Source organism: Sus scrofa, chromosome 16, assembly GCF_000003025.6.
Source record: "Sus scrofa isolate TJ Tabasco breed Duroc chromosome 16, Sscrofa11.1, whole genome shotgun sequence".
Lineage (NCBI taxonomy): Eukaryota > Metazoa > Chordata > Mammalia > Artiodactyla > Suidae > Sus > Sus scrofa.
Genome location: NC_010458.4, coordinates 49,905,441 through 49,932,685, shown reverse-complemented (window position 1 = coordinate 49,932,685; position 27,245 = coordinate 49,905,441).

Here is a 27,245-nt window from a genome sequence, read left to right as displayed (position 1 = left end):
AGTGAATGGATGAATGGATGATGAGCATGTATGAAAGTTCATTCAAGACTGAAAATTTTCCTTAGAGAAAGAAGTCATTCTGGCTTTATCTGTGCATTGGCTCAGCACTGCCAGTTGCTCTGGCTAGCTGGGCAAGTTCTGCTGTGTCATCGAAAGTGCCCTGTGACCCTAACAAGCCAATTTACCTCCCAGACTTCCCAGTTTGCTCACCAGGACAATAAGGGGAGGGGGCATGTTGGACATCCCTTTTGTCCGGAAGAAAGTAATCAGATCCAGGTATGAAGAAAAGAAGAGTCGGTGGCATCAAAGGTTAGGCAGGGAGCGGGTGGGCTGGGCCAACTTGTCTGACCAGCTGGACCAGAGGCCCATCTCTGATTTACTCTGCAGCTTTGTCAGAGGCCCTTTAGCAAGACAGCCGTAGCCCCACCCCAGACCAATGCGTACGGAGTGTTCACAGCCAGGGTGTGAGCCCTCCTTCATTTATTTTTCACTTAACAACTATTTATCAACAGCCTCTCTTTGATGTGCCAGGCATGAAGGAGAGTTTCATGCATAAAACTTCCCCTTTGTTTCCCTGACAACCTGAGGGAGCCCATGGTCTATCTAGTGTGTGGGTCTCAAGGTGGGGCTCCTAGACCGGCAGCATCTGCATCCCCCAAGAATTTGTCAGCAGTGCAGACTCACCAGCCCCTCCAGAAACTTACTACATCAGGAACTCTGAAGTCCATCCTGCAAGCTGCATTTTAGGAACTCTTCCAGAGCATTCTGAAGAACATTCCACGGGCCTAGTGTGGGATTCAGGCCTTAGGTACATAATTAAATAGCACAGCCCTTGGTTTAATTCATCGAACCTCCGATTAGGACCGACATGGGGGACAGGGTGCTGAGAAAGTGCAAGTCAATGAGGAGGGTGATGGTTTGGAGTTTCCGGACTGATTCTCCTTAGGAAAGGGGAGTCATTCCAAATAAAGATGCAAATCTGGGAGTTCCCTTCGTGGCTCAGAGGTTAACAAACCCGACTAGGATCCATGAGGTTGCGGGTTCGATCCCTGGCCTTGCTCAGTGGTTAAGGATCCGGCGTGACCGTGAGCTGGGGTGTAGGTTGCAGACACGGCTCAGATCCTGCGTTGCTGTGGCTCTGGCATAGGCCGGCAGCTACGACTCTGATTGGACTCCTAGCCTGGGAACCTCCATATGCTTCGGGACAGCCCTGATATGGCGAAAAAGAAACAAAAAAAGATGCAAATCTGTATGTTTCGATACCAAACAAGAGCCAAGGTATATGATCAACAAAGAAAAAAAAAAAAAAAACCAGCAAGGTGCAAAAGAATCTGGACACTGTGCTCCTATTGGTGTGTTTCAAAGATGAGTTGGCCTTTGTACAATCTTTCTCTAGAAGGAGGCACAAGGAAGTGATTCAAGATGATTGTTCCTGGGAAAGAGGGGAGCAAGAAGTGGAAGGGAAACTGACCCTGGCTTCTATGCCTTTGATCCATCCTTTATTCATTTCCAGACAACCCAGCTCTTGGTGTCAGCACCTGTCCTGGCTAGGCACATGGCAGGGTCACAGGAAGACAGGTGCATGGGGAGGGGGGCTGGAGTTGGGGGAGCTGTCACTTCAGTCTTGGCATCCAGCCTCTTCCTCCTTCTTCCAGGAGGCATTGGCCCCTAGTCTTCTCCAGACCCCTGTCCTGGAGGAGCTTCGGTTGGCAGGGGAGACAGACAAGGTGAGGAGATAATGATGGAGGTGGGGGCTATGCCACACTCCCAAGAGCACGGGGTCCAGCAACAGCTTGAAAGAAAGAGTGCGGCACAGTCTTAAGGGACGGGGAGGTACCCAGGGAGGGAATCAGGCTGTTTCAGAAACTGCGGATGTTTTCAGGCATGTGTGTGGAGGCAGGAACTCGCCGGAGAGGTGGGGTGCCCAGCTGTCCCACTTTGCCAGGGACTGAGGGGGTTCTGGTTTGCGGAACGTTCAGGGACACAACTGGGAAAACTAGTCACCCTAGGTAGGAGCAGCAGGGTATATAGACAAGATGGGAAAAAGAAACAGTGCAGGTGGATTTGGGTGGCAGTCGTCTGGGGGAGGGACCTTGGCCTGGCTTAGCTGAGTCTGGTGGCCTCATGCAGTTACAGCATCTGCGCCTCCCAGGCATCTCCACACTAACCATCTTCAGAGCAAAACTTTTCACTGCCCTCTGATTTGAAAATGCACCCTTGGTTGACCTGCATATCCTGTGGCTCAGGTTTACACCAAACAGCAAATTTTCAATTGGAGCTGACCCATTTTTCATGTGCAAAGGTGAGCTTGATGTGCAAACATGCTTTGGCACCAGTGGTCCCGGAACCCCTTCTCCCATTGCAATGGCCGGTGTTCAGAGGGCCTGAGGTACAATCGGGTTCTCACCACGACACTGTGTTTGGGAATCAGCACAGCTGAAACCGAATGCGTCAGAGGATTGTGCGATATGAGCCTTTTATTCCCCCGTGGCCTCTGGCTTGATCTGGGTGCAGCTGAGCCCAGGTGATTACACCACTGCCCATCCCATACCTTTTTGATGACCTAAGCAGATAGGGTTGGTGACCTAATTCCATTTCCCCAAGACTCTTGCCCAGCCTTGGGTCACACTGGTAATTGGTCCCAAGGGACCGGGTCTGGGTCCAGGTCCTCTCTGTCCAACTCAGCAGAGCACTCGGTCATGGAAACGTGGGGAGTTGCCTCCTTACCCAAGGACATCATGAAGACAGCCCTGGGGAGGTGAATCCTTGCCTAGCTCTCTCTGGAAGGCAGTTTCCAGCCTCATTTCCCTGGCTGTAATTGAAGTCTCTGCATCTCTTTCTGCAGCCCTTGGGGCAAGGCTGGCTCTAGGGGCTGAGATGTATTTGCCCAGATAGGACTCGAGGGCTGAGAAGCCTTTGGAGGTTATAAGATTACACATCATTTTGCAGCGAGGTAAACCGAGCTCAGTGGCAGGAAGCTACTTGCCAATGTCACTGTGATGTGCTGAATTGTGGTCCCCACCCTTCCTCCCCCATCCCTCTGTTCCAATTTGTATGTTTGGGGCCTAACTCCCAGGACCTCAGAATGTGACCTTATGTGAAGACAAGGTTATCAAATTCAAATGAGGACATTAAGGTGGAATCTAATCCAATAAACTGATATCCTTATAAAAAGGGGGGATTTGGGCAGAGACATGCATACAGGGAGAAGACCACGTGAAGATGAAGGCAGAGACTACAGTGATGGTCCGTAAGCCAAAGGATGCCAAGGATGGGCAAGAGACCCTCAGAAGCTGGTGGGGAGGTCAGCAACAGGTCTCTCCCACAGTCCTTAGAAGAAACCCACCCTGCTGACACCTTGATCTTGGAGGTCTGCCCTCCAGGACTGTGAGACAATACCCTTCTGTTGTTAAAGCCACCTAGTCCATGGCATTTTGTAAGGACAATGGTCCTAGTGGATTAAAGGTCACTCGAATACCCTCAGTTCACCATGATTCTCTGTTCAAAGACCCCATCGCCAAATAAGATCACACTCTGAGGCCCAAGGATGGGGTGGTTAGAACTTCCACCTGTGACTGGTGGCGGGGACACAATTCAGCCCTGGACAGTCACGCAGCACATTGGTAGTGTGGAGAAGGCAAGAACCCATCCCGCATCTGACTTTTCATAATGTGCCTCATACCATCTGCCTTTTCAGACCCTCTTCCTGAGAGAAGGGCTGTGTCAGACCAGTGTTTTGTCTCTTTCGACTTATTTAAAGACATGGCACGGTGACTCTTTGGTCTTCCCTATAAACAGCTTCTCATTTCCTGTCTATCTGGATGGGGAGGCCTGGCACTGGATCCTGGGGCCATCACCCAACACCCGGCCCCACCCCCACCTCCTGCCCCAGGTTCCTGGCAGGACACAGGAAGTTCCAACTAGTCGCCAGCTCTCTTCAAAGCATTTTTCTCCTACCTTTGATTTTTATTGGTTTGTGTCTTAAATGCTTTGTCTGTAATTACACACTTTGCTGCCTGTCTTGTTTCATAATGACTCACATGAGGTGCATGTACCAGCAAAGGGAAGCACATAACAAAGTGGACGTTTAATAATTAGTATTCATTAAGACAATTATTTTAATAAATTAGATTCAGTTAAATACAACCATTTCACTCTGATTTAAAAACAGAACCAAAAAAAAAAAAAAAATACCTGCCTCATGTAACATGGCAGCAAGAGAAGGGAACAGGGGTGTGGGTGGTGAAAGGGAGGAATCTAAGACCAGGACAGGAGCAGAAGCCCTGGGGAAAGCAGAGCAGATGTAGACAAATGCCTGAAGGAGTTTAGAAAGTTGAATGTATTGCGTGTTTCACATCAGTAATCAGAGCCCACATCCATCAAGGGGTCACTAAAGATCTGGTCCTTTGCCTGCATGAACTTATTTTATCCTCATACCAAACTAATGAGGCGGGGGCTTTTATTAGGATTGCCATTTTACAGATGAGGAGACTGAGGTTGGCTCAAGGTCACAGAGCTGGTATGTAGGCAGTGGAGTGGGACATTGAACCTAGGCAGCTGCCCTCCAGAACCTGCCCCAGGAACCTCTTGATTCAAAGGCCCTCACAGTACAGGTGTTGGGCAATGGGAGGGAGAAGCCAGCTCCCCTGGGGAGGGGGTGGGCGCGTGGAAGATGGGCAGTCATGCCCTCAAAATTAGTAGCTTATTTCGGGTCAAGTTTAGGGTAGTGGGGAAGAGCCTATACTCCTAAGGGAAACTGCCAGGGCTTGAATCCAGGGCCATCACTAATCAGGGGGGCCTCGGTTTCCTAGTTTGCAAAAGGCAGTAATAATTGTCCCTTCCTCAGAAGAAAGAAAGAGTAGCTGCTGGGTCACGAAGGAAGGTCTCGGGGGCCACCCAATCAACACCCTTGTCCAGATCTTGTTGGAGCCACATCTGATGCCCCAACTGCACAGAGAAGTGGCCTGAGGTCTGTCGATGGCAACCACTGAAACCCATGCATTCGTCACCTTGATTTGTCCTCCGGGAAATTGCATTCTCTTGCAACTTGTCTTCTTGTAGAAAGGAGTGATTTCTGAAAATTTCCCAAGAGGGCATAAGCCCCAGGGCCCCTATCATGAGAGGCAGTCTCAATCTACGTCCCTGGTCTGGTTTCTTCCTGACCAGGGTGTGTGTGTGGTATGACAGAAAATGATCAGAATCACAGTACCTTCCAATCATTAAAAATGACTCCATCTAAGACTTCCCACTGTGGCTCAGCGGGAGAAGAACCTGACGCTGTTTCTGAAGATACGCATTCAATCTCTGGCCTCCCCCAGTGGATTAAAGATCCAGCATTGCTGCAAGTTGCTAGGTAGGTCACAGAGGCAGCTTGGATCCAGTGTTGCTGTGGCTGAGGTGTAGACCAGCAGCTGCAGCTTGGACTCTGCCCCTAGGCCAGGAACTTCTATATGCTGCAGGTATGGCCTTAACAAGAAAAAAAAAAAAAAAAAAAAAATGACTCAGTCTTGATAATCCAACCCCCTGGGCCTCAATTGAGCTCCCACTTAAATGTAAGCATGGGCTTCATGGGCATACAACCTGGGCACTCACACAGGTGCCCATGCTAAGAAGGGCCCTGCTTGTGATTTCATGCTCTGTGGCTGTGGCGCAGGCCGGCGGCTGCAGCTCCAATTAGACCCCTAGCCTGGGAACCTCCCTATGCCATGAGAGCAGCCCTAGAAAAGGTAAAAAAAGACCAAAAAAAAAAAATATATATAGCTACCAAGTGAGACTGTGCAGGACAATAGATGTGAGATGCAGCAGAGAAGTTTTGGCACAATTCATTTCAACTTCTGAAGGGGAATTTTGGGGGCTATGCTGGAGGTTGGCTAGAGGTGGGAATATCAAGTCTCAGTAGTTTGTTTGAGACTTCTGGGGTTTTCTTCTTGGCCCTTATTTTTGCCCAATGGCTTATGTTAAGAGTGATGACGTATCTCAAGAATGATGGATCTGGAGTTCCCATCGTAGCTCAGTGGAAACAAATCTGACTAGTATCCATGAGGATGCAGGTTCGATCACTGGCCTTACTCAGTGAGTTAAGGACCTGGCATTGCTGTGGGCTGTGGTGTAGGTCACAGACGTGGCTTGGATCCTGCATGGCAGTGGCTGTGGTGTAGGCCAGCAGCTGTAGCTGCCATTCAAACCCAGGCCTGGGAACCTCCGTATGCTGAGGGTGTGGCCTTAAAAAGATTAAAAAAAAAAAAAGAGAATGACGGATCTGCCACCAAATCACTCCTTCTGGGGTTTTCTTCTTGGCCCTTATCTTTGCCCAGTGGGCTTATGTCAGGAGTGACGCTTTATTTCAAGAGTGATGGATCTGTCACCAAATCCCTGTGTGGTCTTGGGTCAGTGTCTTAACCCTCCTGGGCTTGTCTTCTCCTTGGTTTCATGCAGGGGTTGACGAACTGGTTCCCAACATGGTAACCTCCTTTGCCTCCCACCCTGTGATCACGGAGGTTGCTTCCTTCTGAACGCTCTCCAAGTTTTCCTCCTTCCTCAGGAAGAGTACCTCCCGGTGTCTGGAAAAGGGCCCAGTCAGGACCGCATTCAGAGGGCATATTACCCCATGGGTCCCCAGGGCCCCGTTCCTGCCCATGATCACAGCCGTGGAGCCAGAGCTCTGACTCATGAGGCTGCACCGCCCAGACATTAAGGGATTTCCAATTGGAGGATGAGACACTGTTGTGATTTAATAGGATGCAAGAAGAATGAGGCCTTGTTCGTAATCCAGTAAAACTAAGCTTTCTTAATGTTTAGGGTGTCCTGGCTAATTGAACATCCTAAGTATCTGAGTGCTAAGCACCGTGGCCAAGAACAGGGACGTTGTGTCAGATTGGCTCAGGCTGCGTCCCTCCTTAGCACTATCCAGCTGTGAGAGGTCGGTCTTCACTGATCTTCTGTTTTCTCTATAAGGTAAATAGGAGGGAATAGCAGTACCTAACAAATGGTGTCGTGGCCAGAATGAGACGAAAAGGAATTAAATGTTGCATGAACTGAGTAATCCCCAAGTTCCCAAACTTACTCTGTTCACAGTGTCTAAGCATCTCGGAAAATTTTTTCATGGTCCCCCAACAAATAGAAATGCCTAACAGTTCCATTTATTAAGCAGTTATCTCCAAACGACAAATGTAATGTGTCTATGTCCTAATGATTGGGTATTCATTTGGAAAAAAAAAAAAAAAGTACACATTAAATAAAAAGAAAACCAATATTTTTATTCTTAAAGATCCCAAATTACTTAGAAAGGGAACCGGAACCACACTACTTTTTTTTTTTTTTTTTTTTTTTGCCATTTCGAGGGCCTCTCCTGCAGCATATGGAGGTTCTCAGGCTAGGGGTCTAATTGGAGCTGTAGCCGCCGGAGCCATAGCAATGAGGGATCCGAGCTGCGTCTGCAGCCTACACCACAGCTCACAGCAACCCCGGATCCCTAACCCACTGAGCAAGACCAGGGATCAAACCTACAACCTCCGGGCTCCTAGTCGGATTTGTTAACCACTGAGCCACGATGGGAATTCCCCACACAAATTCTTAAACCTTGAAAAGGAGATGGACGCCATCATCCTCATATCCTATTCCACATGGATTTTCATGCTGCACTTGCCTTTATTTAAAATAACTGCTGAAAACCAAAGTTCTGACATCATCAAAAGGCATCCAGCACAATCTAAGACTAAAACTGGGGAATTATCTCGAGTGCTTAGTTTGCATCATTTCCTATAGATATCACCATTGTCTTTTGAAATTTAAAATAAGCTAGAGCACCCTTTGAGTCTCATGCGTTTGGAACTTCCAGAGAAAACACTCAGCATGTTTGCTCCCCCTTCCCTATCCTTTAGCCCCTCTCCCTTGCCCTCGTCCTTCACCTCTCCCTCTCATTCTCTCCTCCATCTCTCCCTTGCTCCTAGCAACCACCAGCTCCTGGAGGCGACCTCAGATTCATCCTGTGTCCCCAACATCCAGTCCAAGCTTGAGCAAAGGCTAGGTGTTCTGTTTGAAGTGAAATGAAATTACAACCTTGTTGGTCTCCATCCTTCTCAGTATCTTACTCCCCTCCCCAGACCAAGTCAACACCTTCCCGGAAAAAAACCAATGTAACTCTTGCACACATCTAAATCATTAGCTGACTGTTTGACTCCCAGAATTTGCCCCCTTAAATCCCAGCTTTAAGGTGGCTTCCTTGTTGGATTGTCCTGTCTTGACTCTAGGAATTGTTCCACCTGATGCTATACAGCATTAGGTTTAGCTGGGTTGCCATTACTGGTCTTTTCAGTAGAGCAGTGTTTCTGCCAGTGGCGTCCTCAGACAACATGCATCAGATTCACCAAAAGATAGGTCATGGGTACTAGCTCAGATCAACTGACTTTCTTCTTTACGTTTCTTTAAAGAATCTCCCCAGCTCATTTTTAGACCCATTGACATTCATCTGGAGAATTAATATCGAGTAACTGCTGTACAATAAATCCGATGCCACTCAATACAGCCCGAAGGGGCCCAACGTTTTCTGAGGATGTGCTTGTAGGATGGTGATTTCTGAAAGCAGAAGCTCCTGCTTAGAGCCTCTGGGGATTGATGGCAATTCCCCAAACCTTCTTGCTATTGCCAAGAGACTTTTGGGAACTGATGAATGAGAACTCTTTCAACTGGCTCCAGAAGATCTTAGTTGAGGAACTTTCTGGACAGAGAACCCACTCCATCTCCCAAGGTTCCAAGATCTTCCAAGTGCTTGTTTATGGTTTATTGAACTAGGCTTTACTCCTGATTCTATAATCACTCTGTCTTTTTAAACCTTTTCTTATAAAGTGACTATAGAAGCCTATCTGTACTTACATATTGTTTTCTGTAATCTCCAAACATTGCTAGTGATTATCTTAAGACAAATAAGAACATTTTGAAACAATGTCAGAAAAAGTGGCTTGATGAGCTTTTTTTGTATTTGACTGAGGGAAGGGAATTTTGCTGAACCCTTAAGAGAGCTGTGGTTGCTTATGCTTCAGCCCTATCCCAGCATCCTTCTGGCCTTTACTCATTCCAAGAGGACTAGATATTCTTTCTAAATTGACACAGCCAAGACTCAGCAGACACCACACCAACCTGACTCCGTCTTGGTCTGTGCCCATGGTACTCTGAGCTGATTATGCAAATTAACTATGAACAAAGTAAATTACCATTTACAAGAAACATGAAGATAATTTTTTAATATTTCAAGAGTTTTTTTTTAAATAAACTTTAGACAAGTTAAAGTAGTGTCCAATCTAATTCCTAAACAGCTCTCAAAAGCATCCCCTCCCATGGACTCTCATAGTCCCTTCAAGTCTCATCATTTTCCTTCAGCACCAGGATGCTATCCCCTCACCCAATAGAGACTGGCCGTCTGAGACTTTCTCCATTGGCTAGAACCAGCCTTCTCAAAAGTAAGTCTGGCGAGTTCCCTGGTGGTCTAGTGGTTAGGACTTGGCACTTTCACTGCTATGGCCCAGGTTCAATTCTTGGTCTGAGAATTGAGATCCCATATCAAGCCACAACATGCTGCAGCCAAAAAAAATAGTAAATTTGATCACATTATTTTTCCTAAAACCTCCTTCCATCTCCAAACTGCCTCCAAGAAACATTCCAGCAGAGCAGCAGCATGTTCAGTGTTCTCTTACTTGGTTCAGACTCTTGAGTCCTCTTATCTTGCTCCTGCCTTCTTGCACTGAAAACTCATCACTTTTGTTTCTGTTACTTCCACCTACCCAGTTTCCCCAGCCTCCAGGCCCAGGTATAGTCTGTACCCATGCCTGGGCTCCTCATCCCTCCCATCCTGCCTCTCCTTGGCATGTGTTGGGAAAAGATGAAAACTAATTTGAAAGATACACACACCCCAATGTTCATAGCAGCACATTTACAACTGCCAAGACATGGAAGCAACCTAAATCTTCATTGACAGATGAACGGATAAAGAAGACGTGATATACATATATATAATATTGTATATGGGATGGAATGTATTACTCATTCATAAAAAAGAAGGAAACAATGCCTTTTACCTCAACATGGATGGACATAAAGATTATCACACTAAGTGAAGTAAGACAGAGAAAGACAAATATCATATGATATAACTTATATGTAGAATCTAAAAAAATGATGCAAATGAACTTATTTACAAAATAGAAACAGACCTATAGATATAGAAAGCAAACTTACCGTTACCGAAGGGGAAGGGGAAGGGAGGGATAAATTAGGAATATGGGATTAACATATACACACTATATATATGAACTAGATAAAAAACGTGATCCTATTGTATAGTACAGGGAAATATATTCAATATCTTGTTTTATATACATATATATATGTATATAAAACAGAATCATTTTACTGAAACTAACAGCTGAAATCTGAAACTAACAAAATACTGTAAATCAACTGTACTTCAGTTAAAAAGAACCAAAAAACCTGTTCTAGCTGAAAACATGCTAGGCAAGTCCCCACCCTGCCCACCCTAAGCCCTATTCAACTCCTATTCATCCATTGATGAGACTTATATGTGGATATACCCTCTAAGAAAGGCAACTTGGAAATATCTATTAAAATTGACCATGCATACATACTTTGACCCAGCAATTCTACTTCTGGAATTTGTGATATATTTCCTGTGCACTCCTCACACAAGTGCTCAAAGATATACATGGAGTTGTTTGTTATAGCAATAAAAACGAAAAAACCTGTGTGTGGGTGGGGATAGCCATTTTATCCAACAACAATAAAGGAGATCAATACATACTGTTATAACATGATCCTCAAGATATGCAATTAAGTAACAGCAAGTATAGTGTGCTGTGATGTTTATTATGCAATATCTGTGCTTATGTTCTCAGGTAGAACCTTCAAAAGATGAGGGCCTCTGAGAGGGAAACTCAAGAATTAGGAGAAAGACTTACTTTCCCTCTAAACTATTTTGGAACTGTTTCCATTTTTGTCCATTAACATGTTTGACTTATTAAAAAATAATGATGTGTATGTGCTGATAAACTTTGTGCAGGCATCGATTTCTCTAAGAAGCTTACTTGCTTTCCTTCTCTCTCTTTCTTTCTTTCTTTCTTTCTTTCTTTCTTTCTTTTTAGGGACGCACCTGCAGCTCTAAAGTTCCCAGGCTAGGGGTCAAATTGGGGCTGCAGCTGCAGGCCTAAGCCACAGCCACAGCCACAGCAATGCCAGATCCGAGACACATCAGAAACCTAAACTGCAGCTTGTGGCAGTGCTGGATCCTTAATCCACTGAGGGAGGCCAGGGATTGAACCAGAATCCTCATGGATACTATTTGGGTTCTTAACCCACAGAGTCACAGCAGGAACTCCTAAGAATCTTTCTTTAATGCCCCAGACTGGAATGAGTCATTCCTAGTCTGAACCCTTAAACATCTATCTGTGGGTAAGTGCTTTATCCTCCCCAGCCCCACCCACCCCAAGACTATTATCTAGGCTCTTTACCTCCAATCCCAGGGTCCCCCAAGAATTCTATGTCTACCTCATTTCTATACAGACTGCAGCCAGCCTGGGCCTGGAGTGGGTTCGGTTCTTGCCACTGGAATGAATTGAATCCTGGAGCTCTTCCTGGTTGGGGAAAGAAACACGGAAACACGTTCCCTGCACTCAAGTTGCTTGCAGCCTTGACCTAGAGGAAAAAGTAGCACAGGTGGACAGTTAAGTCACAACCCCAGAAGGAAAAGGAAGATAATGTATGTCCTAGAGATGGGGGACAGGAGACAACACTACAGGCCAAACGTACTAATAGACAGGAGCAGACCCATGGCAGTGACTTGGATGAAAAGAGGCCTCAGCAAATTGTTGGCCCTTTAGAGAGTCTTGGAATGAACCTAGGGGCTTCCGGAGACCTTGGCTCTGCGGCTCTGCAGCTAAGTGTGAAAGCAATAACCATCATGAACCATTGAGCACGTGTCACGTGCCAGGTGGTAGGAAGAATGTATTTGCGTATCTTGTTTAATCCCTGGAGTTACCCTAATGAAATTAGCATCCTCCCTTTGCCGAGGAGGAAACCACTTGGAGGTTATAGAGTGGCTGGAGGGTCCGAAATGGTAAGCGGCTGAGCCGGGCGAGGAAGACAGGTCTGGTTTGCTCCAAAGTGCATCCGTCCCTAACACAGAAGGACCCGTGCCTGTGAAAACATCACCTTTGGCCACAGCCTTCTGAGTCATCTTTTACTGTGTTCCCATGGGAGAGCGAAAACATGGAATTCCACCACGAGACAGTGTTGTCCAGGGGACAGAGGGTGGCAGCCCATCTCCCACTGTTTCCATCGCCCTACAGCAAGGTCAGCAAGTCAGAGGGAACGGAACACCCACTCATGATTTCCTCCTGTGCTTAGGATAAGATCAAACCTCAGAATTGAGAACAACACAATTCCCTGTCCCTCTATTTAAAAACAAACAAACAAACAAAAAAATGGAGTTCCCATCCCTGTATTAAAAAAAATATATATATGGAGCTGTGGCTCAGCAGGTTAAGAACCCAATTAGTATCCAAGGAGGATGCAGGTTCGGTCCCTGGCCTTGCTCAGTGTGTTAAGGATCTGGCGTTGCCATGAACTGTGGTGTAGGTCTCAGATGAGGCTCAGACCCCGAGTTGCTGTGCTGTGATGTAGGCCGGGTGGCTACAGCTCCGATTGGATCCCTAGCCTGGGAACCTCCATAAGCCATGAGCCCAACCCAGGGAAAAAAAAAAAGAATACCTCTCTTCACTGTGTTCACAAATCCAGGACATAAACAAATCTGGGTTGTAAACTCTGTTGATCCCAACTAATTCTCAGCCTGGTAAAACCAGCCTTAAAGTCATCAAGTCCAGGCCCTAAAACTCTATAAATAGCTTCCCCTGACCTCTACCTTCTAAGACATCACTGGAACTGTCAAGGTTGTGTTCTCATTTATTGTAGCTGATCCAGTAAACTTAGCTCTGCTGGATCAATGGGCTTTCCGTCTTGTTTGGGGATTTTGTGGGGGGTTGTTTGGGGGAAATGTAAAGTCACGTGCCTTCTAAACTCTAGTTGGCTTCTCTCCCAGTTGCTTTCTGGGTTCCAGCCACAGAGGCCCTTAGTCTGTTCTTTGATCGTGCCATGCTGCCTCCAACCACAGGGCCTTTGCACAGATCATTCTTTCTGTCTGAAACATTCCCACAGACTTTCTTCACCTGGTTGATGCCCACACGTCTTTCAAATCCCCTCATTTGTCATGTCTCCAGGGAAGCCTTCCTTCCCTATCTCTATGAATAAGCTAGACCTTCCTGTTATTTGCTCTCACAGACATTTATCCCTGCTGTCTTTCACCTTTAGATTTTGGTGATTTGATGACTGTGTCTAGATGACCCCCTAGAATGTAAGGACCCTTGGGTAGGCACTGTGTCTATTTTGATCACCCACTTCATTCTTTGCGCTTTACCTTAAGAGTTCTTGGATAAACGAATGGATGGATGGATGGATGATAGCAAGATATGGTTCTTTTGCTTTTTAGAGCTGAACCCGCAGCATATAGAGTTTCCCCAGCTAGGGGTCGAATAGGAGCTACAGCTACCAGCCACAGGCACAGCAACTTGGGATCCGAGCTGCCTTTGTGACCTACACCACAGCTCATGGCAATGCCAGATCCCCGACCTACTGAACGAGGCCAGGGATCGAACCCGAATCCTCATGGATGCAAGTCAGATTCATTTCCACTGAGCCACGACAGGAACTCCAAGATCTGGTTCTTAATAAAACCTCATCATTGTGTGTATATATCAATAAATGAGTGAGTGAGTGTGAGTGTTTGTGTATGTGAGAGAGAGACGTGTTCGTAGCATAAAGCTAGAAAGACAGACATGCGCCAGGATGTAGGAATGGTGGTGTAGGGAGAAGGTGGGCGTCTAGAGAAGCCTCAGTTGAGTTTGGTTCTGGAGCCTCTCTGTGCTGAAATATGAACATCTAACCCAGTTCCTCTGACCAACCACCTAGGGAGAATTGAAAGGGTTTCGGAAGAACTTCCACGTGTTTCCCTTCGACTCAGGCTGAGATGGAAAATTGCCAGCTTCCCAGAACACCACCTAGATACCCAGTGTCCAGGGGCACACAGACAGATAAGAAACCCAGGCTCCAAAACGGGTGAGGCACGTAAAGATTTTCCGTTTGGTTAATCGCTTAATTTGAAGGAAAGGAAGGAGAGGTTCCACTTAAAAGAATAACCAGTAATCATGAGATGGAATAGATCCTTGTAAAATGGGCTTTTTCTAGGTACATTTTAAATGAAATACTTTTAAAATAATTTATTAATTTTTAATTGAATAATAATGACGTTTACATTTCATTTCAAAAGTGCACTAAGAATTTAGGGAAGGAGGTTTATACTGAAATTACTCTGGCAATGGGCAGCAGAATAATTTGCAGGCAATTTAGGGCCGTGTATTGGCATGATATTCCAGGGAAAATCAGGTTTTGACTGCTGACACATGTCCTTGGCGAAGGTTTTTTGAACTCATTCCTTTCCCAACAGTTCTCAGGAGACTTCAGACCCCAAAGATGAGTCCCAACCTGCCAAATGCCCATTGGATTTAGAATGCGGCTCCTCTTCAGATATACACACTGGGATTTCCGTGGTGGTTCAGCAGCGTCGGCGTTGTCACTGCTGTGGCGTGGGTTCGCCCCGGCCCAGGAATTTCCAATACCGCAGCTGCAGCCAAAAAAATAAATAAATAAATACACACACACACACACACACACACACACACACACACACACACACACTGTCCATGCACATATATATTTCTCAGCATTACCTGTAAGGAAACATCCCTGTGTGCTTCAGAGGAATAAGCACTTCTTCACAAAAAGATCAGACCACCAACTGGCCAGAACCTTTTCTAACTCTGGGCTTCTTGGGAGAGCAGTGGTGGCAGCAGCGATTCTGATAATAGCCAATGCGAGGACCTCGGACTTTCCTTTGTCTTGTTAAACGCTTACCACAATCCTGTAAGACTAAAACGATATTATCCCCATTTTACGGAAGAGGAAATCAAGGCTCTATGAAGTGACTTGCCTGAGGTCACCCTGCTGGGTGTGGAGGAGCTGGAATTTGAAGCCGGGTCTATCTGCTGATGTGTAACCTCCAAGATTATTGTCTCCCACTGATGGAAACAAGTCTGCAGCAGATACCTTGGGTGCCCCACGCAGACACAGCCTGTGGTGACCAGGGCTGCCTCCGATGCTCGCCCCCTACACCCGCTCCCTCTCCCCCCACAGTTCTCTCTGCCCTTGGCCATGAATGATGATGGAGCCTTATAGCCCTGTCCCCCTGTCTGTAAGTAGCATAACCTCTGGGGTGGTGCAAGTCACACACCAAAGGGCTTCTCGGGAACCAGCTAGACCTCTCTGGAAATCGTACCTTTGCTGATTCTTCCCTGCCCCATTCTGCTTCCTTAGCTCCTGCCGAGGTCCCAGGAGCGATCCCTCCCTCACTCCACCACGTGTACAAGAAGCCTCATCTGCAGCTCTGCTTCTAAGGCACTGACCTAAGACAAAATTTCCCAGGGAGCAGTGAGTTTCTATTGAAGGGTGATAGGAAGGTTATTTCTCTGAAAGAAACTCTTCTCTCAGTTGGGGGGCTATGGATGGTCACAGGGTTGGTTTATATGGTGCAGACCAGTAAGACCATCACAAGGGGGGGAGGCGGGCGGGTTCCCAGCTCTCAGAGGCAAGAGAGGTTGCTGTGCAGAGCATCTGCCTCACAGAGATAAATGTGATCACTGCCCCATAGAACTCACTCGTACATGGGAAGTGTATTCAGGGATTTCAGGGAAGGAAAAGAAAGGAAATTTCCTGCCACCCCTTCCTACCCCAACATGAGCAGAATCAATAAAATCAAGCCCTGAAGTAAAACATGGTAGATGCCAATTGACTTCTTTTGTCCCGAACCTCTACAGTTGGGCTGATGGGCTCAAATCAGGAAAAGTCTGAGATCATCTTTTGGCTAGCAATGGCCCAGAACTTATAGCCCAACAGAAAAATGCCCCACCCTGAGTATGCGGGGTGTTTCTGAGATGCATGAGGAGCTGTGTTTGGGCTCCACTGGGATCCTTGCAAAGGTCTATGCGATCATCAGGTTTGGATAAAGCCAGAAACTGGCCACACATGCTCATCCAACCAACCCATCTTTACTATCACCGCTGACTGCAGGCCACCCTCCGAACCATTTCCTCTCCATCCTCAGCCTCAGCCTGCAAATGCAATCAAGCTTATTTCAAAGCCACGTCTCCGTCCTAGGTAAAGTCATAGGCAAAGCATCATTCCTTCATGAATTCATCTAACACACACTTATTCAATGTCCACTCTGTGCCAATCCCTATTCTAGATTCTGGGGATACAGGGAAACAAGACAGAGCCCACAGTCAAGTGAAGGAGCCACATCCATGTTGCAGCTGCATGAATGCCTTGCTCCCCCTTCTGTACTCACGGTTCCCTCTCCCTCTCAATCCCGGACCCCTTGCTTTTGGCTGACCAGCTAGACTCACCCTTCAAGTACCTGCTGAGATATCACCACTTCCTCCTCAAAGTCTCTTCTGACCTTTCCTCCACCAGCTGGGTCAGGTGGCCCTTCTCTTAATGTCTAGAGCCTTTGTTCTCCCCTTTTCCTTTCTTGCTTCCCCCCTGCCACCAGCAGTATGCAGTGGCTTGATATGGATCTCAGTTCCCAAGCTGGGGATTGAACTTGGGCTGCAGTGATGAAAGTGCAGAATCCTAACCAATAGACCACCAGGGAACTCCCTGTCCTTCCCTTTTCAGAGCCCTTATCACGCACAGGGCATTACAGTGATATATTTACAGATGGCCAATTCCTTGAGGGCAGAGATCAGACCCTTCATTCATTTACTCATTTCCTGCCTCCCTTCATTCTTTGACAAGCCGAGTGTCTGCTAGATGCTAGGGTTTGCGGTGGTTCCTTGCAGGCAACCTTCCATCCTGTCCTCATCGTTTCATTGGGGAGGCAGGTGAAAGTAGCCTATCCTCAGATCCCCACACTTTAGCAGAAGCCTAATGGAGAGTGGCTCCTTGTTAAGTCCGTAAAGCGAATGAATGAAAAAGCCAGAAATTGCCTTCCTCTCAGGCTAGGGACTTAGGGTGGGGGTGGGGGGACGGCTACAATTATGTCAATAGAGAAGGAAATTAACTCAGGTAGAAACGCGACAATTGTCTGACCAGATCCAAAGTTCCCTGGAAGAGTGACGTCTCTTCAGTTTGGGCTGCATAGACCAGAGATCTGAAACTCAGTCACCTACAGGGGCCCAGAAGGTCACTTGCACATGTGACTTATTTCAGGTACAAGATCACTGTCCTAATACTGGCCAGTTTTGGAGGCTGTGGTCCACAGAAGGGTGGACACTGGGTGACATGAAACTCCCATGCTTAGCTATTTTCTTTGTTTTCCTGTAGGGGTGTCGACCAAATCTTCCAATTTCTCAACAGAAGCCCCCAAATTCAAAACATTGCAAATGGTTTCCAAATTGGGGGCCCTACATCCAATGTCCTGATTTTCACTACAGAGTTGTTTTAAACTGCAAGGCCAATAAAAATAGTCTGTGGATCATCACTTGCAGATTTGGGTACTGATCCAGCCACGAATCAAAATCCCACCTAAAAAAAAGTCTTTGTAGTTAATGTGCCTTGCCTGAAAAAATCCAGAGGGGAAAAGGAAAAAAAAAAAAAATTAACAGGGGAAAAAAAAAGCAAAAACAAAAACCCAAGAGGAAGTAGACGGGATTGAGAAACTGAGTTCTCTTGAACAGGAGGATATCCTTAGCCAGACATCCCCACCCCAACCTTGTAAAAGTCCCAGGTTCCCATGCTGGGATCTAGAGGGAGGAGCCAGGCCTGGCATCAGCGATCTCCCCATATAGCCACTCAAAGCCATTAGAGCAAGGGCTGTCCTTATGTCTCCACTGCAGGTCGTTTCAACAAAGAGGAGCCTGCCAGGGCGCAACTGGATAGCTTCCTGGTTGGAGGGCTGGAAGGTATTAATTTACACAAGCTTACAAACAAGCCGGGCACTCTCTGCCCTATTGGGTTACATGCAAAGCACAAATAAACTTCCTGGGATGACTAATAGAGGAAATTGGGAAGGAAGGAACAATCTATCAATTATCAATAGGTAGCTCACAAGAACTTGACAAATTAAGCAGTTAACACAGGTAACGGAGATGAAAAGAAAACTATAGGAATAAAAAATATTCCTCCAAGATGCAGCAGATGAAAGGAAAAGGATGCTTTTCCTGCTCCCAGAATAACGGGCCAGATCAAGTAAGAGAGAAGGAGAAGGAAAGAATGAAGAAGCGTCTGTTCGGTACCTCTGCCTGGCCACAAGCACCTTGATCTATCACCCGGGGAAATGGGCTTGTGTCTGAGAAGCTGCCACAAGCTGAAAAGCCTGGTGTAGTATTTCCCAAACCACAGGGGAGGGGTGGAGGTGGGTGATGTTAGGAGGGACTGATGAAACGACCCCGGACCGCAAATAAAGACGTATTCCCTTCTCATTTCTGTTTCATTCTGGTGCTACTATCCTGAAACACCTTCCTAACACTGCAGACTTTGTTTTTGAACAACGGGCATCAGACAGGAGTGAGGGGTGTGGGGACACAGGTGCATAGCCTTCTGCAGGCAGTCAGATCCAGCTAGGACCTGCCAGACTTTTGTCTTTATGGTATTTATTTTTCCGGTTACCCTGTTCATTCCCATTGAGTAGCCCTCTGCAGGCTTTTGAAATAGTTACATTTTCTTTCTTTCTTTTTTTTTGGTCACGGCCAGAGCATGTGAAAGTTCCTAAGCCAGGGATTGAACTTGTGCCCCAGCAGTGACAATGCCAGATCCTTCACTGCTAGGCCACCAGGGAACTCCGATTTAGTTACATTTTTAAAAAATTGATTTTAAAAATTATATTCAGGAAATCATAGCACCTGGTTACAGGGAGGTGATCATGAGATTCTGAGCCCCCTACCAATTCATTCAACTCCTGGAAATGGCTTTGGATTTCTGCTGGCTCTCTCATTACATTAACAGTTGAGATTATTGATCTCCGAGGATCAAGCAGAGGGACCGTACATGAATTAAATGCATTATTTCACTGATTTCTTCCAGTTCTTTGGGAGATACATAATATTTGGGCAGCCCTTTTTACAAATGAAGAAACTGAGGCACAGAAAAGCTAACTCGTTTGACCAAGGAAATCCAGATATGAAAATGTGGAGCCTGGCTTTTCTCAGTGGATTAAGGATCCAGCATTGCCGTGAGCTGTAGTGTATGTCGCAGATGCAGCTTGGATCCTGCATTGCTGTGGCTGTGGCATAGACCAGCAGCAACAGCTCCGATTAAGCCCCTGGCCTGGGAACCTCCATATGCCGTGGGAGTGGCCCTAGAAATGGCAAAAAGACAAAAAAGAGAAAAAGAAAATGTGGAGCCTAGAATATTCCCTAGGCATGAGTGATTCAGAACATAAAAGGTAGGGGAACCTGGCTGCCTTCTGAGTCACTGGGATATGTTTACCAATCTCAGGATTCTTCTGAAGATTAAATGAGAGACAGCAGGGGAAGCCCTTGGCTCAGTGCCTCCCTTTCCAACAAGATGCTCAGGGCTCTAGAAGACTTTCAAGGTCATTATCCCAACTTTTGCATTTTTTAAAGGATCCTGGGGAAGGTTAAGGGACTTCCCTGAGTCTCACAGCAAGTTGCAGTGAGGTTGCTTTTTTTTTTTTTTTTTTTTTTTTGGCTCTTCCCCTGGCATGCCAAAGCTCCAGGGCCAGGGATCGAACCCACACCACAGCAGTGACAATACCAAGTCCTTGACCACTAGGCTACCAGGAAACTTCTGAAGTTGTACTTTTGGTTGGGTGCCTGGCTCCAACCAGATTTTCTCCACCATTCCTCCAGGACAGGGCACCCACCTGCAGCACTTTGCTCCATCCTTGTCTGTGAACCCTCATGCTTCCTTGTTATGTAGGAACCCCTCTTACTATTCCAACTTGAGTACTAGTTCCTTAGAGGAGGGCAGAGGTGTAAACGTTTGATTCGTTTCTCTGTTGTTCACGGGTGTAGATAATACAACCCTGTGATCAATAAGCATGACTTGAATTCAATTGGTGCTAAAGGTCAGCCTAGAGATATGGGTTATGCTCAAACGATAAAACGTCAGTTAATTATCCTGTGTTTGAATATAACCCACATCTCTAGCCTGCTTTTCAGCAACAACTGAATTCAATGTGTGGCCATTGAACCAGTGGTGGAAACTAAGAATGAAGAATGAATGGGATATAGTCCTTGTGATTGAAGAGACAAAGGCTAGAGGGAGAGACAAACAGCCAGGCGCAAAACAACCACCAGCCTACAGATAATAGTCACAACAGCCTGCACCCACGAGGTGCTTCCCACTTACCAGGACTGGGCAGAGTCCTCCCGTGCATTATCTCCCTCAACCCGCAGAGCATGCCCATGAATTTGGTTCTTCTTATTTCTGTTTTACAGATAAGGGAACTGTGTTCATTTGTCTAAGGTCCTAGGCGGGGATTGCCTTCAGTGGTGTTATTACCGAAGCTCTCCAGCCAACAGGGAGTCCAGGGCTGGGACATTGACACGATGATGCCTTCAGAGACCAGGCACCTCCTGTCTTTCAGATCAGCCATTCCCAGTGTCTGACCTTCCTCCTCTGGGTTGTCACCCTGTGGCTTTGAGATGTCAGAGTCACATCCAGTCTGGCATTTATGATCTGAATAAGGAGGAGGGAAAGGGACAGAGAGTAAAGGTCACAGCCAAGTTAGTTTGCCCCCTTTCAAAAAGTTTCTGGGAAGCCCTACCAAGAAACTCCATCTCTGTGCCATTGGCCAGAGCCTTGTCATTTGAGTACTCCAACTGCAAGAGAGGCAGGAAATGCAGTTATATAAATGGACTCACTGCCAGGCTAAACAAAACTAGAATTCCTGGAGTAAGAAACAAGGGAGAGAAGGGATATTGGGTCAGCTGTGAGCCACGTCTGCAATCCTACTTTCAAGCCTGGACTCGAACTAGCGGTGTACTAGTAAACATTTGACTAGTTAAGGGGATAGGTGCAGGGACAAGAGAGCTCTGATCTGTGGCATTTGCCAATTTCTGCAGTGTAAATTCTCTCATCACGAGTCATGTCAAGCTATGAATGTGACTGCACGTGGTTCCCAGATTTCCTGGAGATTCAACAACTAGCCCTGGTGAGCCAGTGCAAGCCAACTCTGGAACATCATTGACTCTTCACCGCAATACTTTACCAAATGCCAGGAGACTTGGAGAAAGGAGCATAAAGTGTGTGCCCAGGACCCATGCAATTCTGGAACTTTGGAAATCTATTGAGGCAGAGAGACTCCCATGAGATCAGCTGCACCAAGTGTTTAAGGCATCAGAGGTATTGAGGGCTGTCCCCTTCCAATCGGATGTGTGGCAGACAGATCTGAAGCGCCTGGGAGCATAGGGGGGTGAGGAGGTGACACCCCTTAGGAATCTCCAGTGGGGACTCCTAAGGATATGAAGGTGCCCAGGCTAGGGGTCGAATCGGAGCTGTAGCTGCCAGCCTACATCACAGCCACAGCAATTCGGGATCCAAGCCGCATCTGCGACATATACAACAGATCATGGCAACCCCAGATCCCCAACCCATTGAGCAAGGCCACGGATCGAACCTGCGTCCTCAGGGATAACTAGTCAGATTCGTTTCCACTGCGCCACGATGGGAACTCCCCCAGCCATAGAAAAGACTTATTTCCTTGCCTTTTTTCCCCTTGCTTTCTTTTCCTTTTTTTCTTTTCTTTTTTTTTTTTTTTTTTTTGTCCTGGTGATGGGGGCGGGGGAGGCTGTGAGTGGAGAAGGGAAGACGCTGTGTTTATTATTCAACTCTCGCTTCCCCAGCAGGGAAAATACTGTTTATACAAAACATCAAAGGTCGCTGCCACAGATATCAATTCCATATTGCATGAGCCTTTGCCAAATCAAATTAGCTTATTTTCCTTGATATTAAGTTTGACAAGCAAAGAGACTGTGAAAACCAGAATTCCAACTGGGTGTGCTCCTGTAATTCGGTACATTTTTGTAGCACGGAGATTCCAACAGTAGCCTCATTCTTCACGTAAGGATTAGATTACTGTCTGTATTTATCTTGTCTGGAAATTTACCTCATTGTATCTTCAATTCCTTCTACTATTCAGATTCTTCAGGAATGTGACGGAGGCAGCAGCCGCTGTTGGCACTGGCAGTGGTGCCCATGGGAGTTGGCAGGGTGGTGCCCCGGGGAAGATAGGGGTCCCCAGCTCCACATGAAACCCACTATTAAGACGATTTTGGTGCGGGGCAGTGGTGTGTCAGCATTTGTGTCCATCAAAAGACAAAGAAAGAGAGAAAATAGCCCCAGGCCAGTTACCCTTAATGGTTTTTGGATCCGGATGGCTTTGAAAATCTGATGAAAGCTACGATCTCCCTTCTGCAGACATGTGCTCACATCCCATTTGCATGGCATCCCCAACATTCACTGGCTTCCTGACACTCCACTGAGGAGCCCCCGGCCCGGATGAAGGACCTCTGCTGTAGGTCAATGTGCATTGTAAAGGGAGGCTGAATGTGACACCAGACAGACCCAGTCATGTCCTGCCTCTTCTGCGGTGTGACCTCACATCCGTGACCGTAACCTCACCTCCTAGAGTCTGAGCTCCCTCTGCTGTAAAGGAATACAAGCATCTCCTTCGCTAGTGGCTCCATCCCTGAGGACAAGCCCACTCTGCATCCAAGTGGAAACTGGACCCAATGAGGCAGGAGACAGAGGCAGGGAAACCACTTTTTCTTTGAATTGGGGTGAGTAATGAGGAAAAGTTTGCAAGCTTCAAAGAGCAGCATTTGGTTTGGGCTGGGCTTAAATAATTAGGGGAGGCCTTTATTGATTCTGTGCAGAGCGCTGAGAATTCTGAGGTAAGTAGGACTCAGTCCCTGCTCTCCAGGATCTCACAGGACCTCGCAAAGTCCCAGGAGAGAGCTGGCAAGACCGCAGCTGGTGCGATGGCACTGGGTAGGCACATGAGAGGGACTTCGGAGCTGTCAAGGAGAGGGGGCTCTGCTGAGAGAGAGGACAGGACGGCTGGACCCCAGTGTAATTTTCCTACAACACAAAGGACCCCACACTCATGCATTTTTAATACAAGCCCAGAATAAAACAACTTCCGGGGCTGGTCATGGCGCCCAGAATCCCACTCAGAGGGTTGAATCACAAATGTCATCTTTCAGGATTCCCTGGTGGTCTAGTGGTTAGGATTCGGCGCCTTCGAATGTCATCTTTCATCCATCACTGTTTGGGCTGCGGAGTCCGGTGTCACTGAATGGATTCAAACACCTTGGCCAATTTTGTTCCCTTCCCTTCCATCCTGAGAATGACAGCATGAAAGACCATATTCTATACATTTGTCACTTGCCTTCCCACACTCAGATCTTCCATTTTTTCCTGGAAACAGTGCCCTGAATTCCCCTTGGCAGGCTACCCCTCCCCTCTCCTCAGCCATCAGTGGGATTGGCCCCACCTCGGCTCAGATGGGATCCCTTCCTGCCCTAAGCCATACATCCTGTCTATGACCCTGAGAACTGGTCTGATGATGGTCGCAAAAGCAGTCAACACCAAGGACATGAGAGGAGATATTGGCTATGAACTTCTAGGATATGTGGTCCTCCCTTCCATGGGGTCTATTAAAGGAAGCTCTCCTCTTTTTTCCTAGATAGTTTGCATGAACCCCCCCCTCCCACATCAGGAGTTGTACCCAGGGCGGAGCCTGCACCTGCTGGAAGCCAGTATATGGGACTTAAAGATGAAGCTGACATCTTGAGAGACAGAGCCAAGAAATGGAGTAAACTGAGCCTGGATGATACCCTGTGAGCACCTGGATGAAGCTTCACCTGAGGCCAGCTACTTCCGGACCTTTCCCTTTCCTGAGCCAATAATCCTTCTTTGTTTTTAAAGCCATTTCCGAGTTGGGATTGGGACACAGAGAGACTAAATTGATTCAGGCATCTGAACCCATGGTCTAATGCTGCTGATTCTGCAGAACAATTTTAACAAACACTTGTCGAAAGGCAGGGGCATCTGGGAGTAGAAGCTATGTGGAAACTGTAATCTGAAAGCATGAAATTTCATATTTTACCAAAGTATTATGATGGGCCATCAGTCCAAATCTTCACACCGTGGTACAACCGAATTCACAGCGAGCGGTCTGAAATGCTTATGGACACGGTTGCAAAGATTCAAGATTCGGTTTCCATTTGGAGGAGAGCCTAGAATTTTTTGGATGTTTCCCCAAGGATTCAAGCTGGTGGATCTGAAAAGCCAGCAGGGGGATCTCCTGAGAGGCGCTTTCACAGCTCTCTAGGATACTTCCTCCCAGAGTTTAAGAAGGCACTTTTCTTCTGGGCCTTCGGCACTTCCATGGTGGAAAGTTGGCTGGAAATCAGAGGGATGAGTAATGACGAAAAGTTTGCAGGCTTCAAAGAGCAGCATTTGGTTTGGGCTGGGCTTAAATAATCAGGGGAGGGCCTGGTGGGTGGGTTCACGTTTGCTGAAGCCCATTCGTTCCCCCCTGGGTCGGGCATGCTTAGCCATCACTTTCCTTTGAACTGAAGCTGGAAGATAAAGGGCTAGAGGCAAGCCTGCTGGGTTGAAGCCTGAGTCTCAGAGCTGGCAGAACAACCCTGAAGAATCAGTGCGGCCTCTATTCTGTCAGGATAGCTCAAGCCTTGGGGCACTTCCTCCTGAGCAATCTGCTCAGGGATTCTTCCAGAAAAGGAGATGAAGTGGGATCTAGGGGCAGGGAAAAAGAGTGGCCATGGAGGAGTAGAAATAGCTCTTGATTCTCCTATATGGATCGAATGATTTGGTAGCCAATATTTTTTCAGCTCAGCTATGAGTTGGACAGTTCTCGGAACGTCCATTTCTTCTTTGGTTCAAAGAGGACCATGTCACCTCTTCTAATAAGTCACTCTAACAAGGACGTGAAATAGCCTATGGATGTCGCCCAGCACAAGCCACCATGTTAACGAGCTCAATAAATATCTGCTGTAATTGGCAAATCCCAGCTGGAGAATGCTCCAGAAAACAGGCAACCAGCATGCTGTCATGAAACGTCACGTTGCCATGAAAAGGAAAAATAAAAACCGAACTAAAGAAAAGCACACCGCTTCCCCGGGTTCGTTTGCGTGAAAAGACCATGATATACTTTCAGTCGTGCAGTGGAGGGGGTCACGGAGTTCAGCCCACGCCTCGGCATGTGAACTTGTGGTTTCTGCCCCATGAATCAATCCATGATGGGAAAATTAACTTATTCAAGCGGAGTGATGGCAACGTCACTCTGAAGAAGGTGCCGTACAATGTACAGTCACTACAAACGTCCGACGTCAGGAGACTAAATAATGTCGTCTAGCGGGCTTTGCTGACATGCTGTTCGCATTTAAGACCCTGATGTTAATCTAAAACATTTTGGTTTTCCGGGGGTGGGGGGGGCGGGCCTCTTACGTTCCCCTGGATAACAAGTAGGCAGGGACTGAATGTCTCCCAAGCTCGACTCTCGGGGCAGCGTTTCAGGGTGAGTCATTCCGCCAACCGCGAGGCGGCTGGGTGACTCAGACAAAGGGAACCCGGGGTCCCGTCTCTCCAAGTTGGCCCAGTTTGCTTGTGAGCACTGGCCCATCCGCCAGTCTCAGAGCCAATGGACCAGAAAGCTGTTTGGACATGGATTGTTCTTTCTTTGGCTTCTAATGGGAAACTTCCTTTCCCAGAGGGGAATCTCTCCGGCAACTTCTGCTGAGTTCTCATTGCTGAGTTGCCTGAGCCAGAGGAGCAAGTGCAACTTGAAAACAGGCAAGGCCAGCCAGGCTTCTCAGCATCCCTCGAACAGCTCAGATTGACTTTAGCGGCTGGAGGAAGTTTGCATTTTTCCAAACCAGCTCCTCCATCACCATAACAGCCAGGGTGTCTGGGAAAACTGCCTGTCTTTCTTGCAGGGACCATTATGTTAAGAGATAGGTTAGGAATAATAGGAAAGGGTCAGAATTGTTCTTGCTCTGAGCCAGGAAAAGAAAGAATTAGAGGTGAGGGATTACAATCTTAGGGGGGACCTGGGCAGCCAGGCGGCAGTGCAACCACAGCCCTGTGAGCATCCCAGAAGGAGCGATTTGATGCAGAGACCCACGGAGGTGCCTGATGGACTTCTCAGCAGAAGCAACCTGCAACGTGAGAGAAACTCTTGTTTTTCTATTCTGAGAATGATCCTCCTGGCAAGGGATCCCTAAATGAGGTCTGAATGGGAAGAAGGGATTAGTGCAGAGAAGGAAAATCTCGCCACAAGGACTGTTTACCAACTATAAATCTGGTGGTTAATCTCAAGCCATCAAAATGATTCTTCTGTCTCTAGCCTGAAATGACCGCTGATGGTCATTAGTGCACAGGTAATCCGCTGAGTGGCGCTCTAGAGTCCCCGCCATGCCAGCCACCGCCATTCCCAGCAGATAAAATATGACCTTAATTATAAGTCAACTCGTTCTCGTTAAGGGAGGGGGAGGGGGAGGCTGGAGAAGGCTGATTGAGAAATGGAGGCCGGTCATGGGGAGCAGAAATGTGCATGCAATTTGCAACAGGAAGAAAGCAAGGCTGACTTTTATAAAAGATGTGCCAAGAACACCTCAGGCTCCAGAAGAGACGTGAGCCTGGAGCAGGCCAAACCTTGCTGATTACACAGAGGCAAGATCTAATACCACCATTAGATCATTCCAAGGGCCTCCTTTCTCCTGTGCGAGAAGCTTACTGTAAGACAGAAATTTCTCATATCTGTCCTATTAATTATATGTGGGAGGAGGTGCGGTTTCACTAACTCACCCTGGAGAGGAATGACTGATAATAATAACTTCATAAAGTTATTATTGCATCTGTTACCTCTTTTCCTTGTATGGTTTACATTATTGTGCATTTATTATGTGCTAGATACAAGGTTAATTACAATAAGTAAATATTATTATCCCCACTTCACGGATGAGGAAACAGAAGTATAATACATTGCACAAAGGCACACACCTAGTGTACCATTTAATCAGAATCTGAACCCAGATTTATGTAGCTCGTATGGCCTTGCTCATATCCACTCTACTATCGTG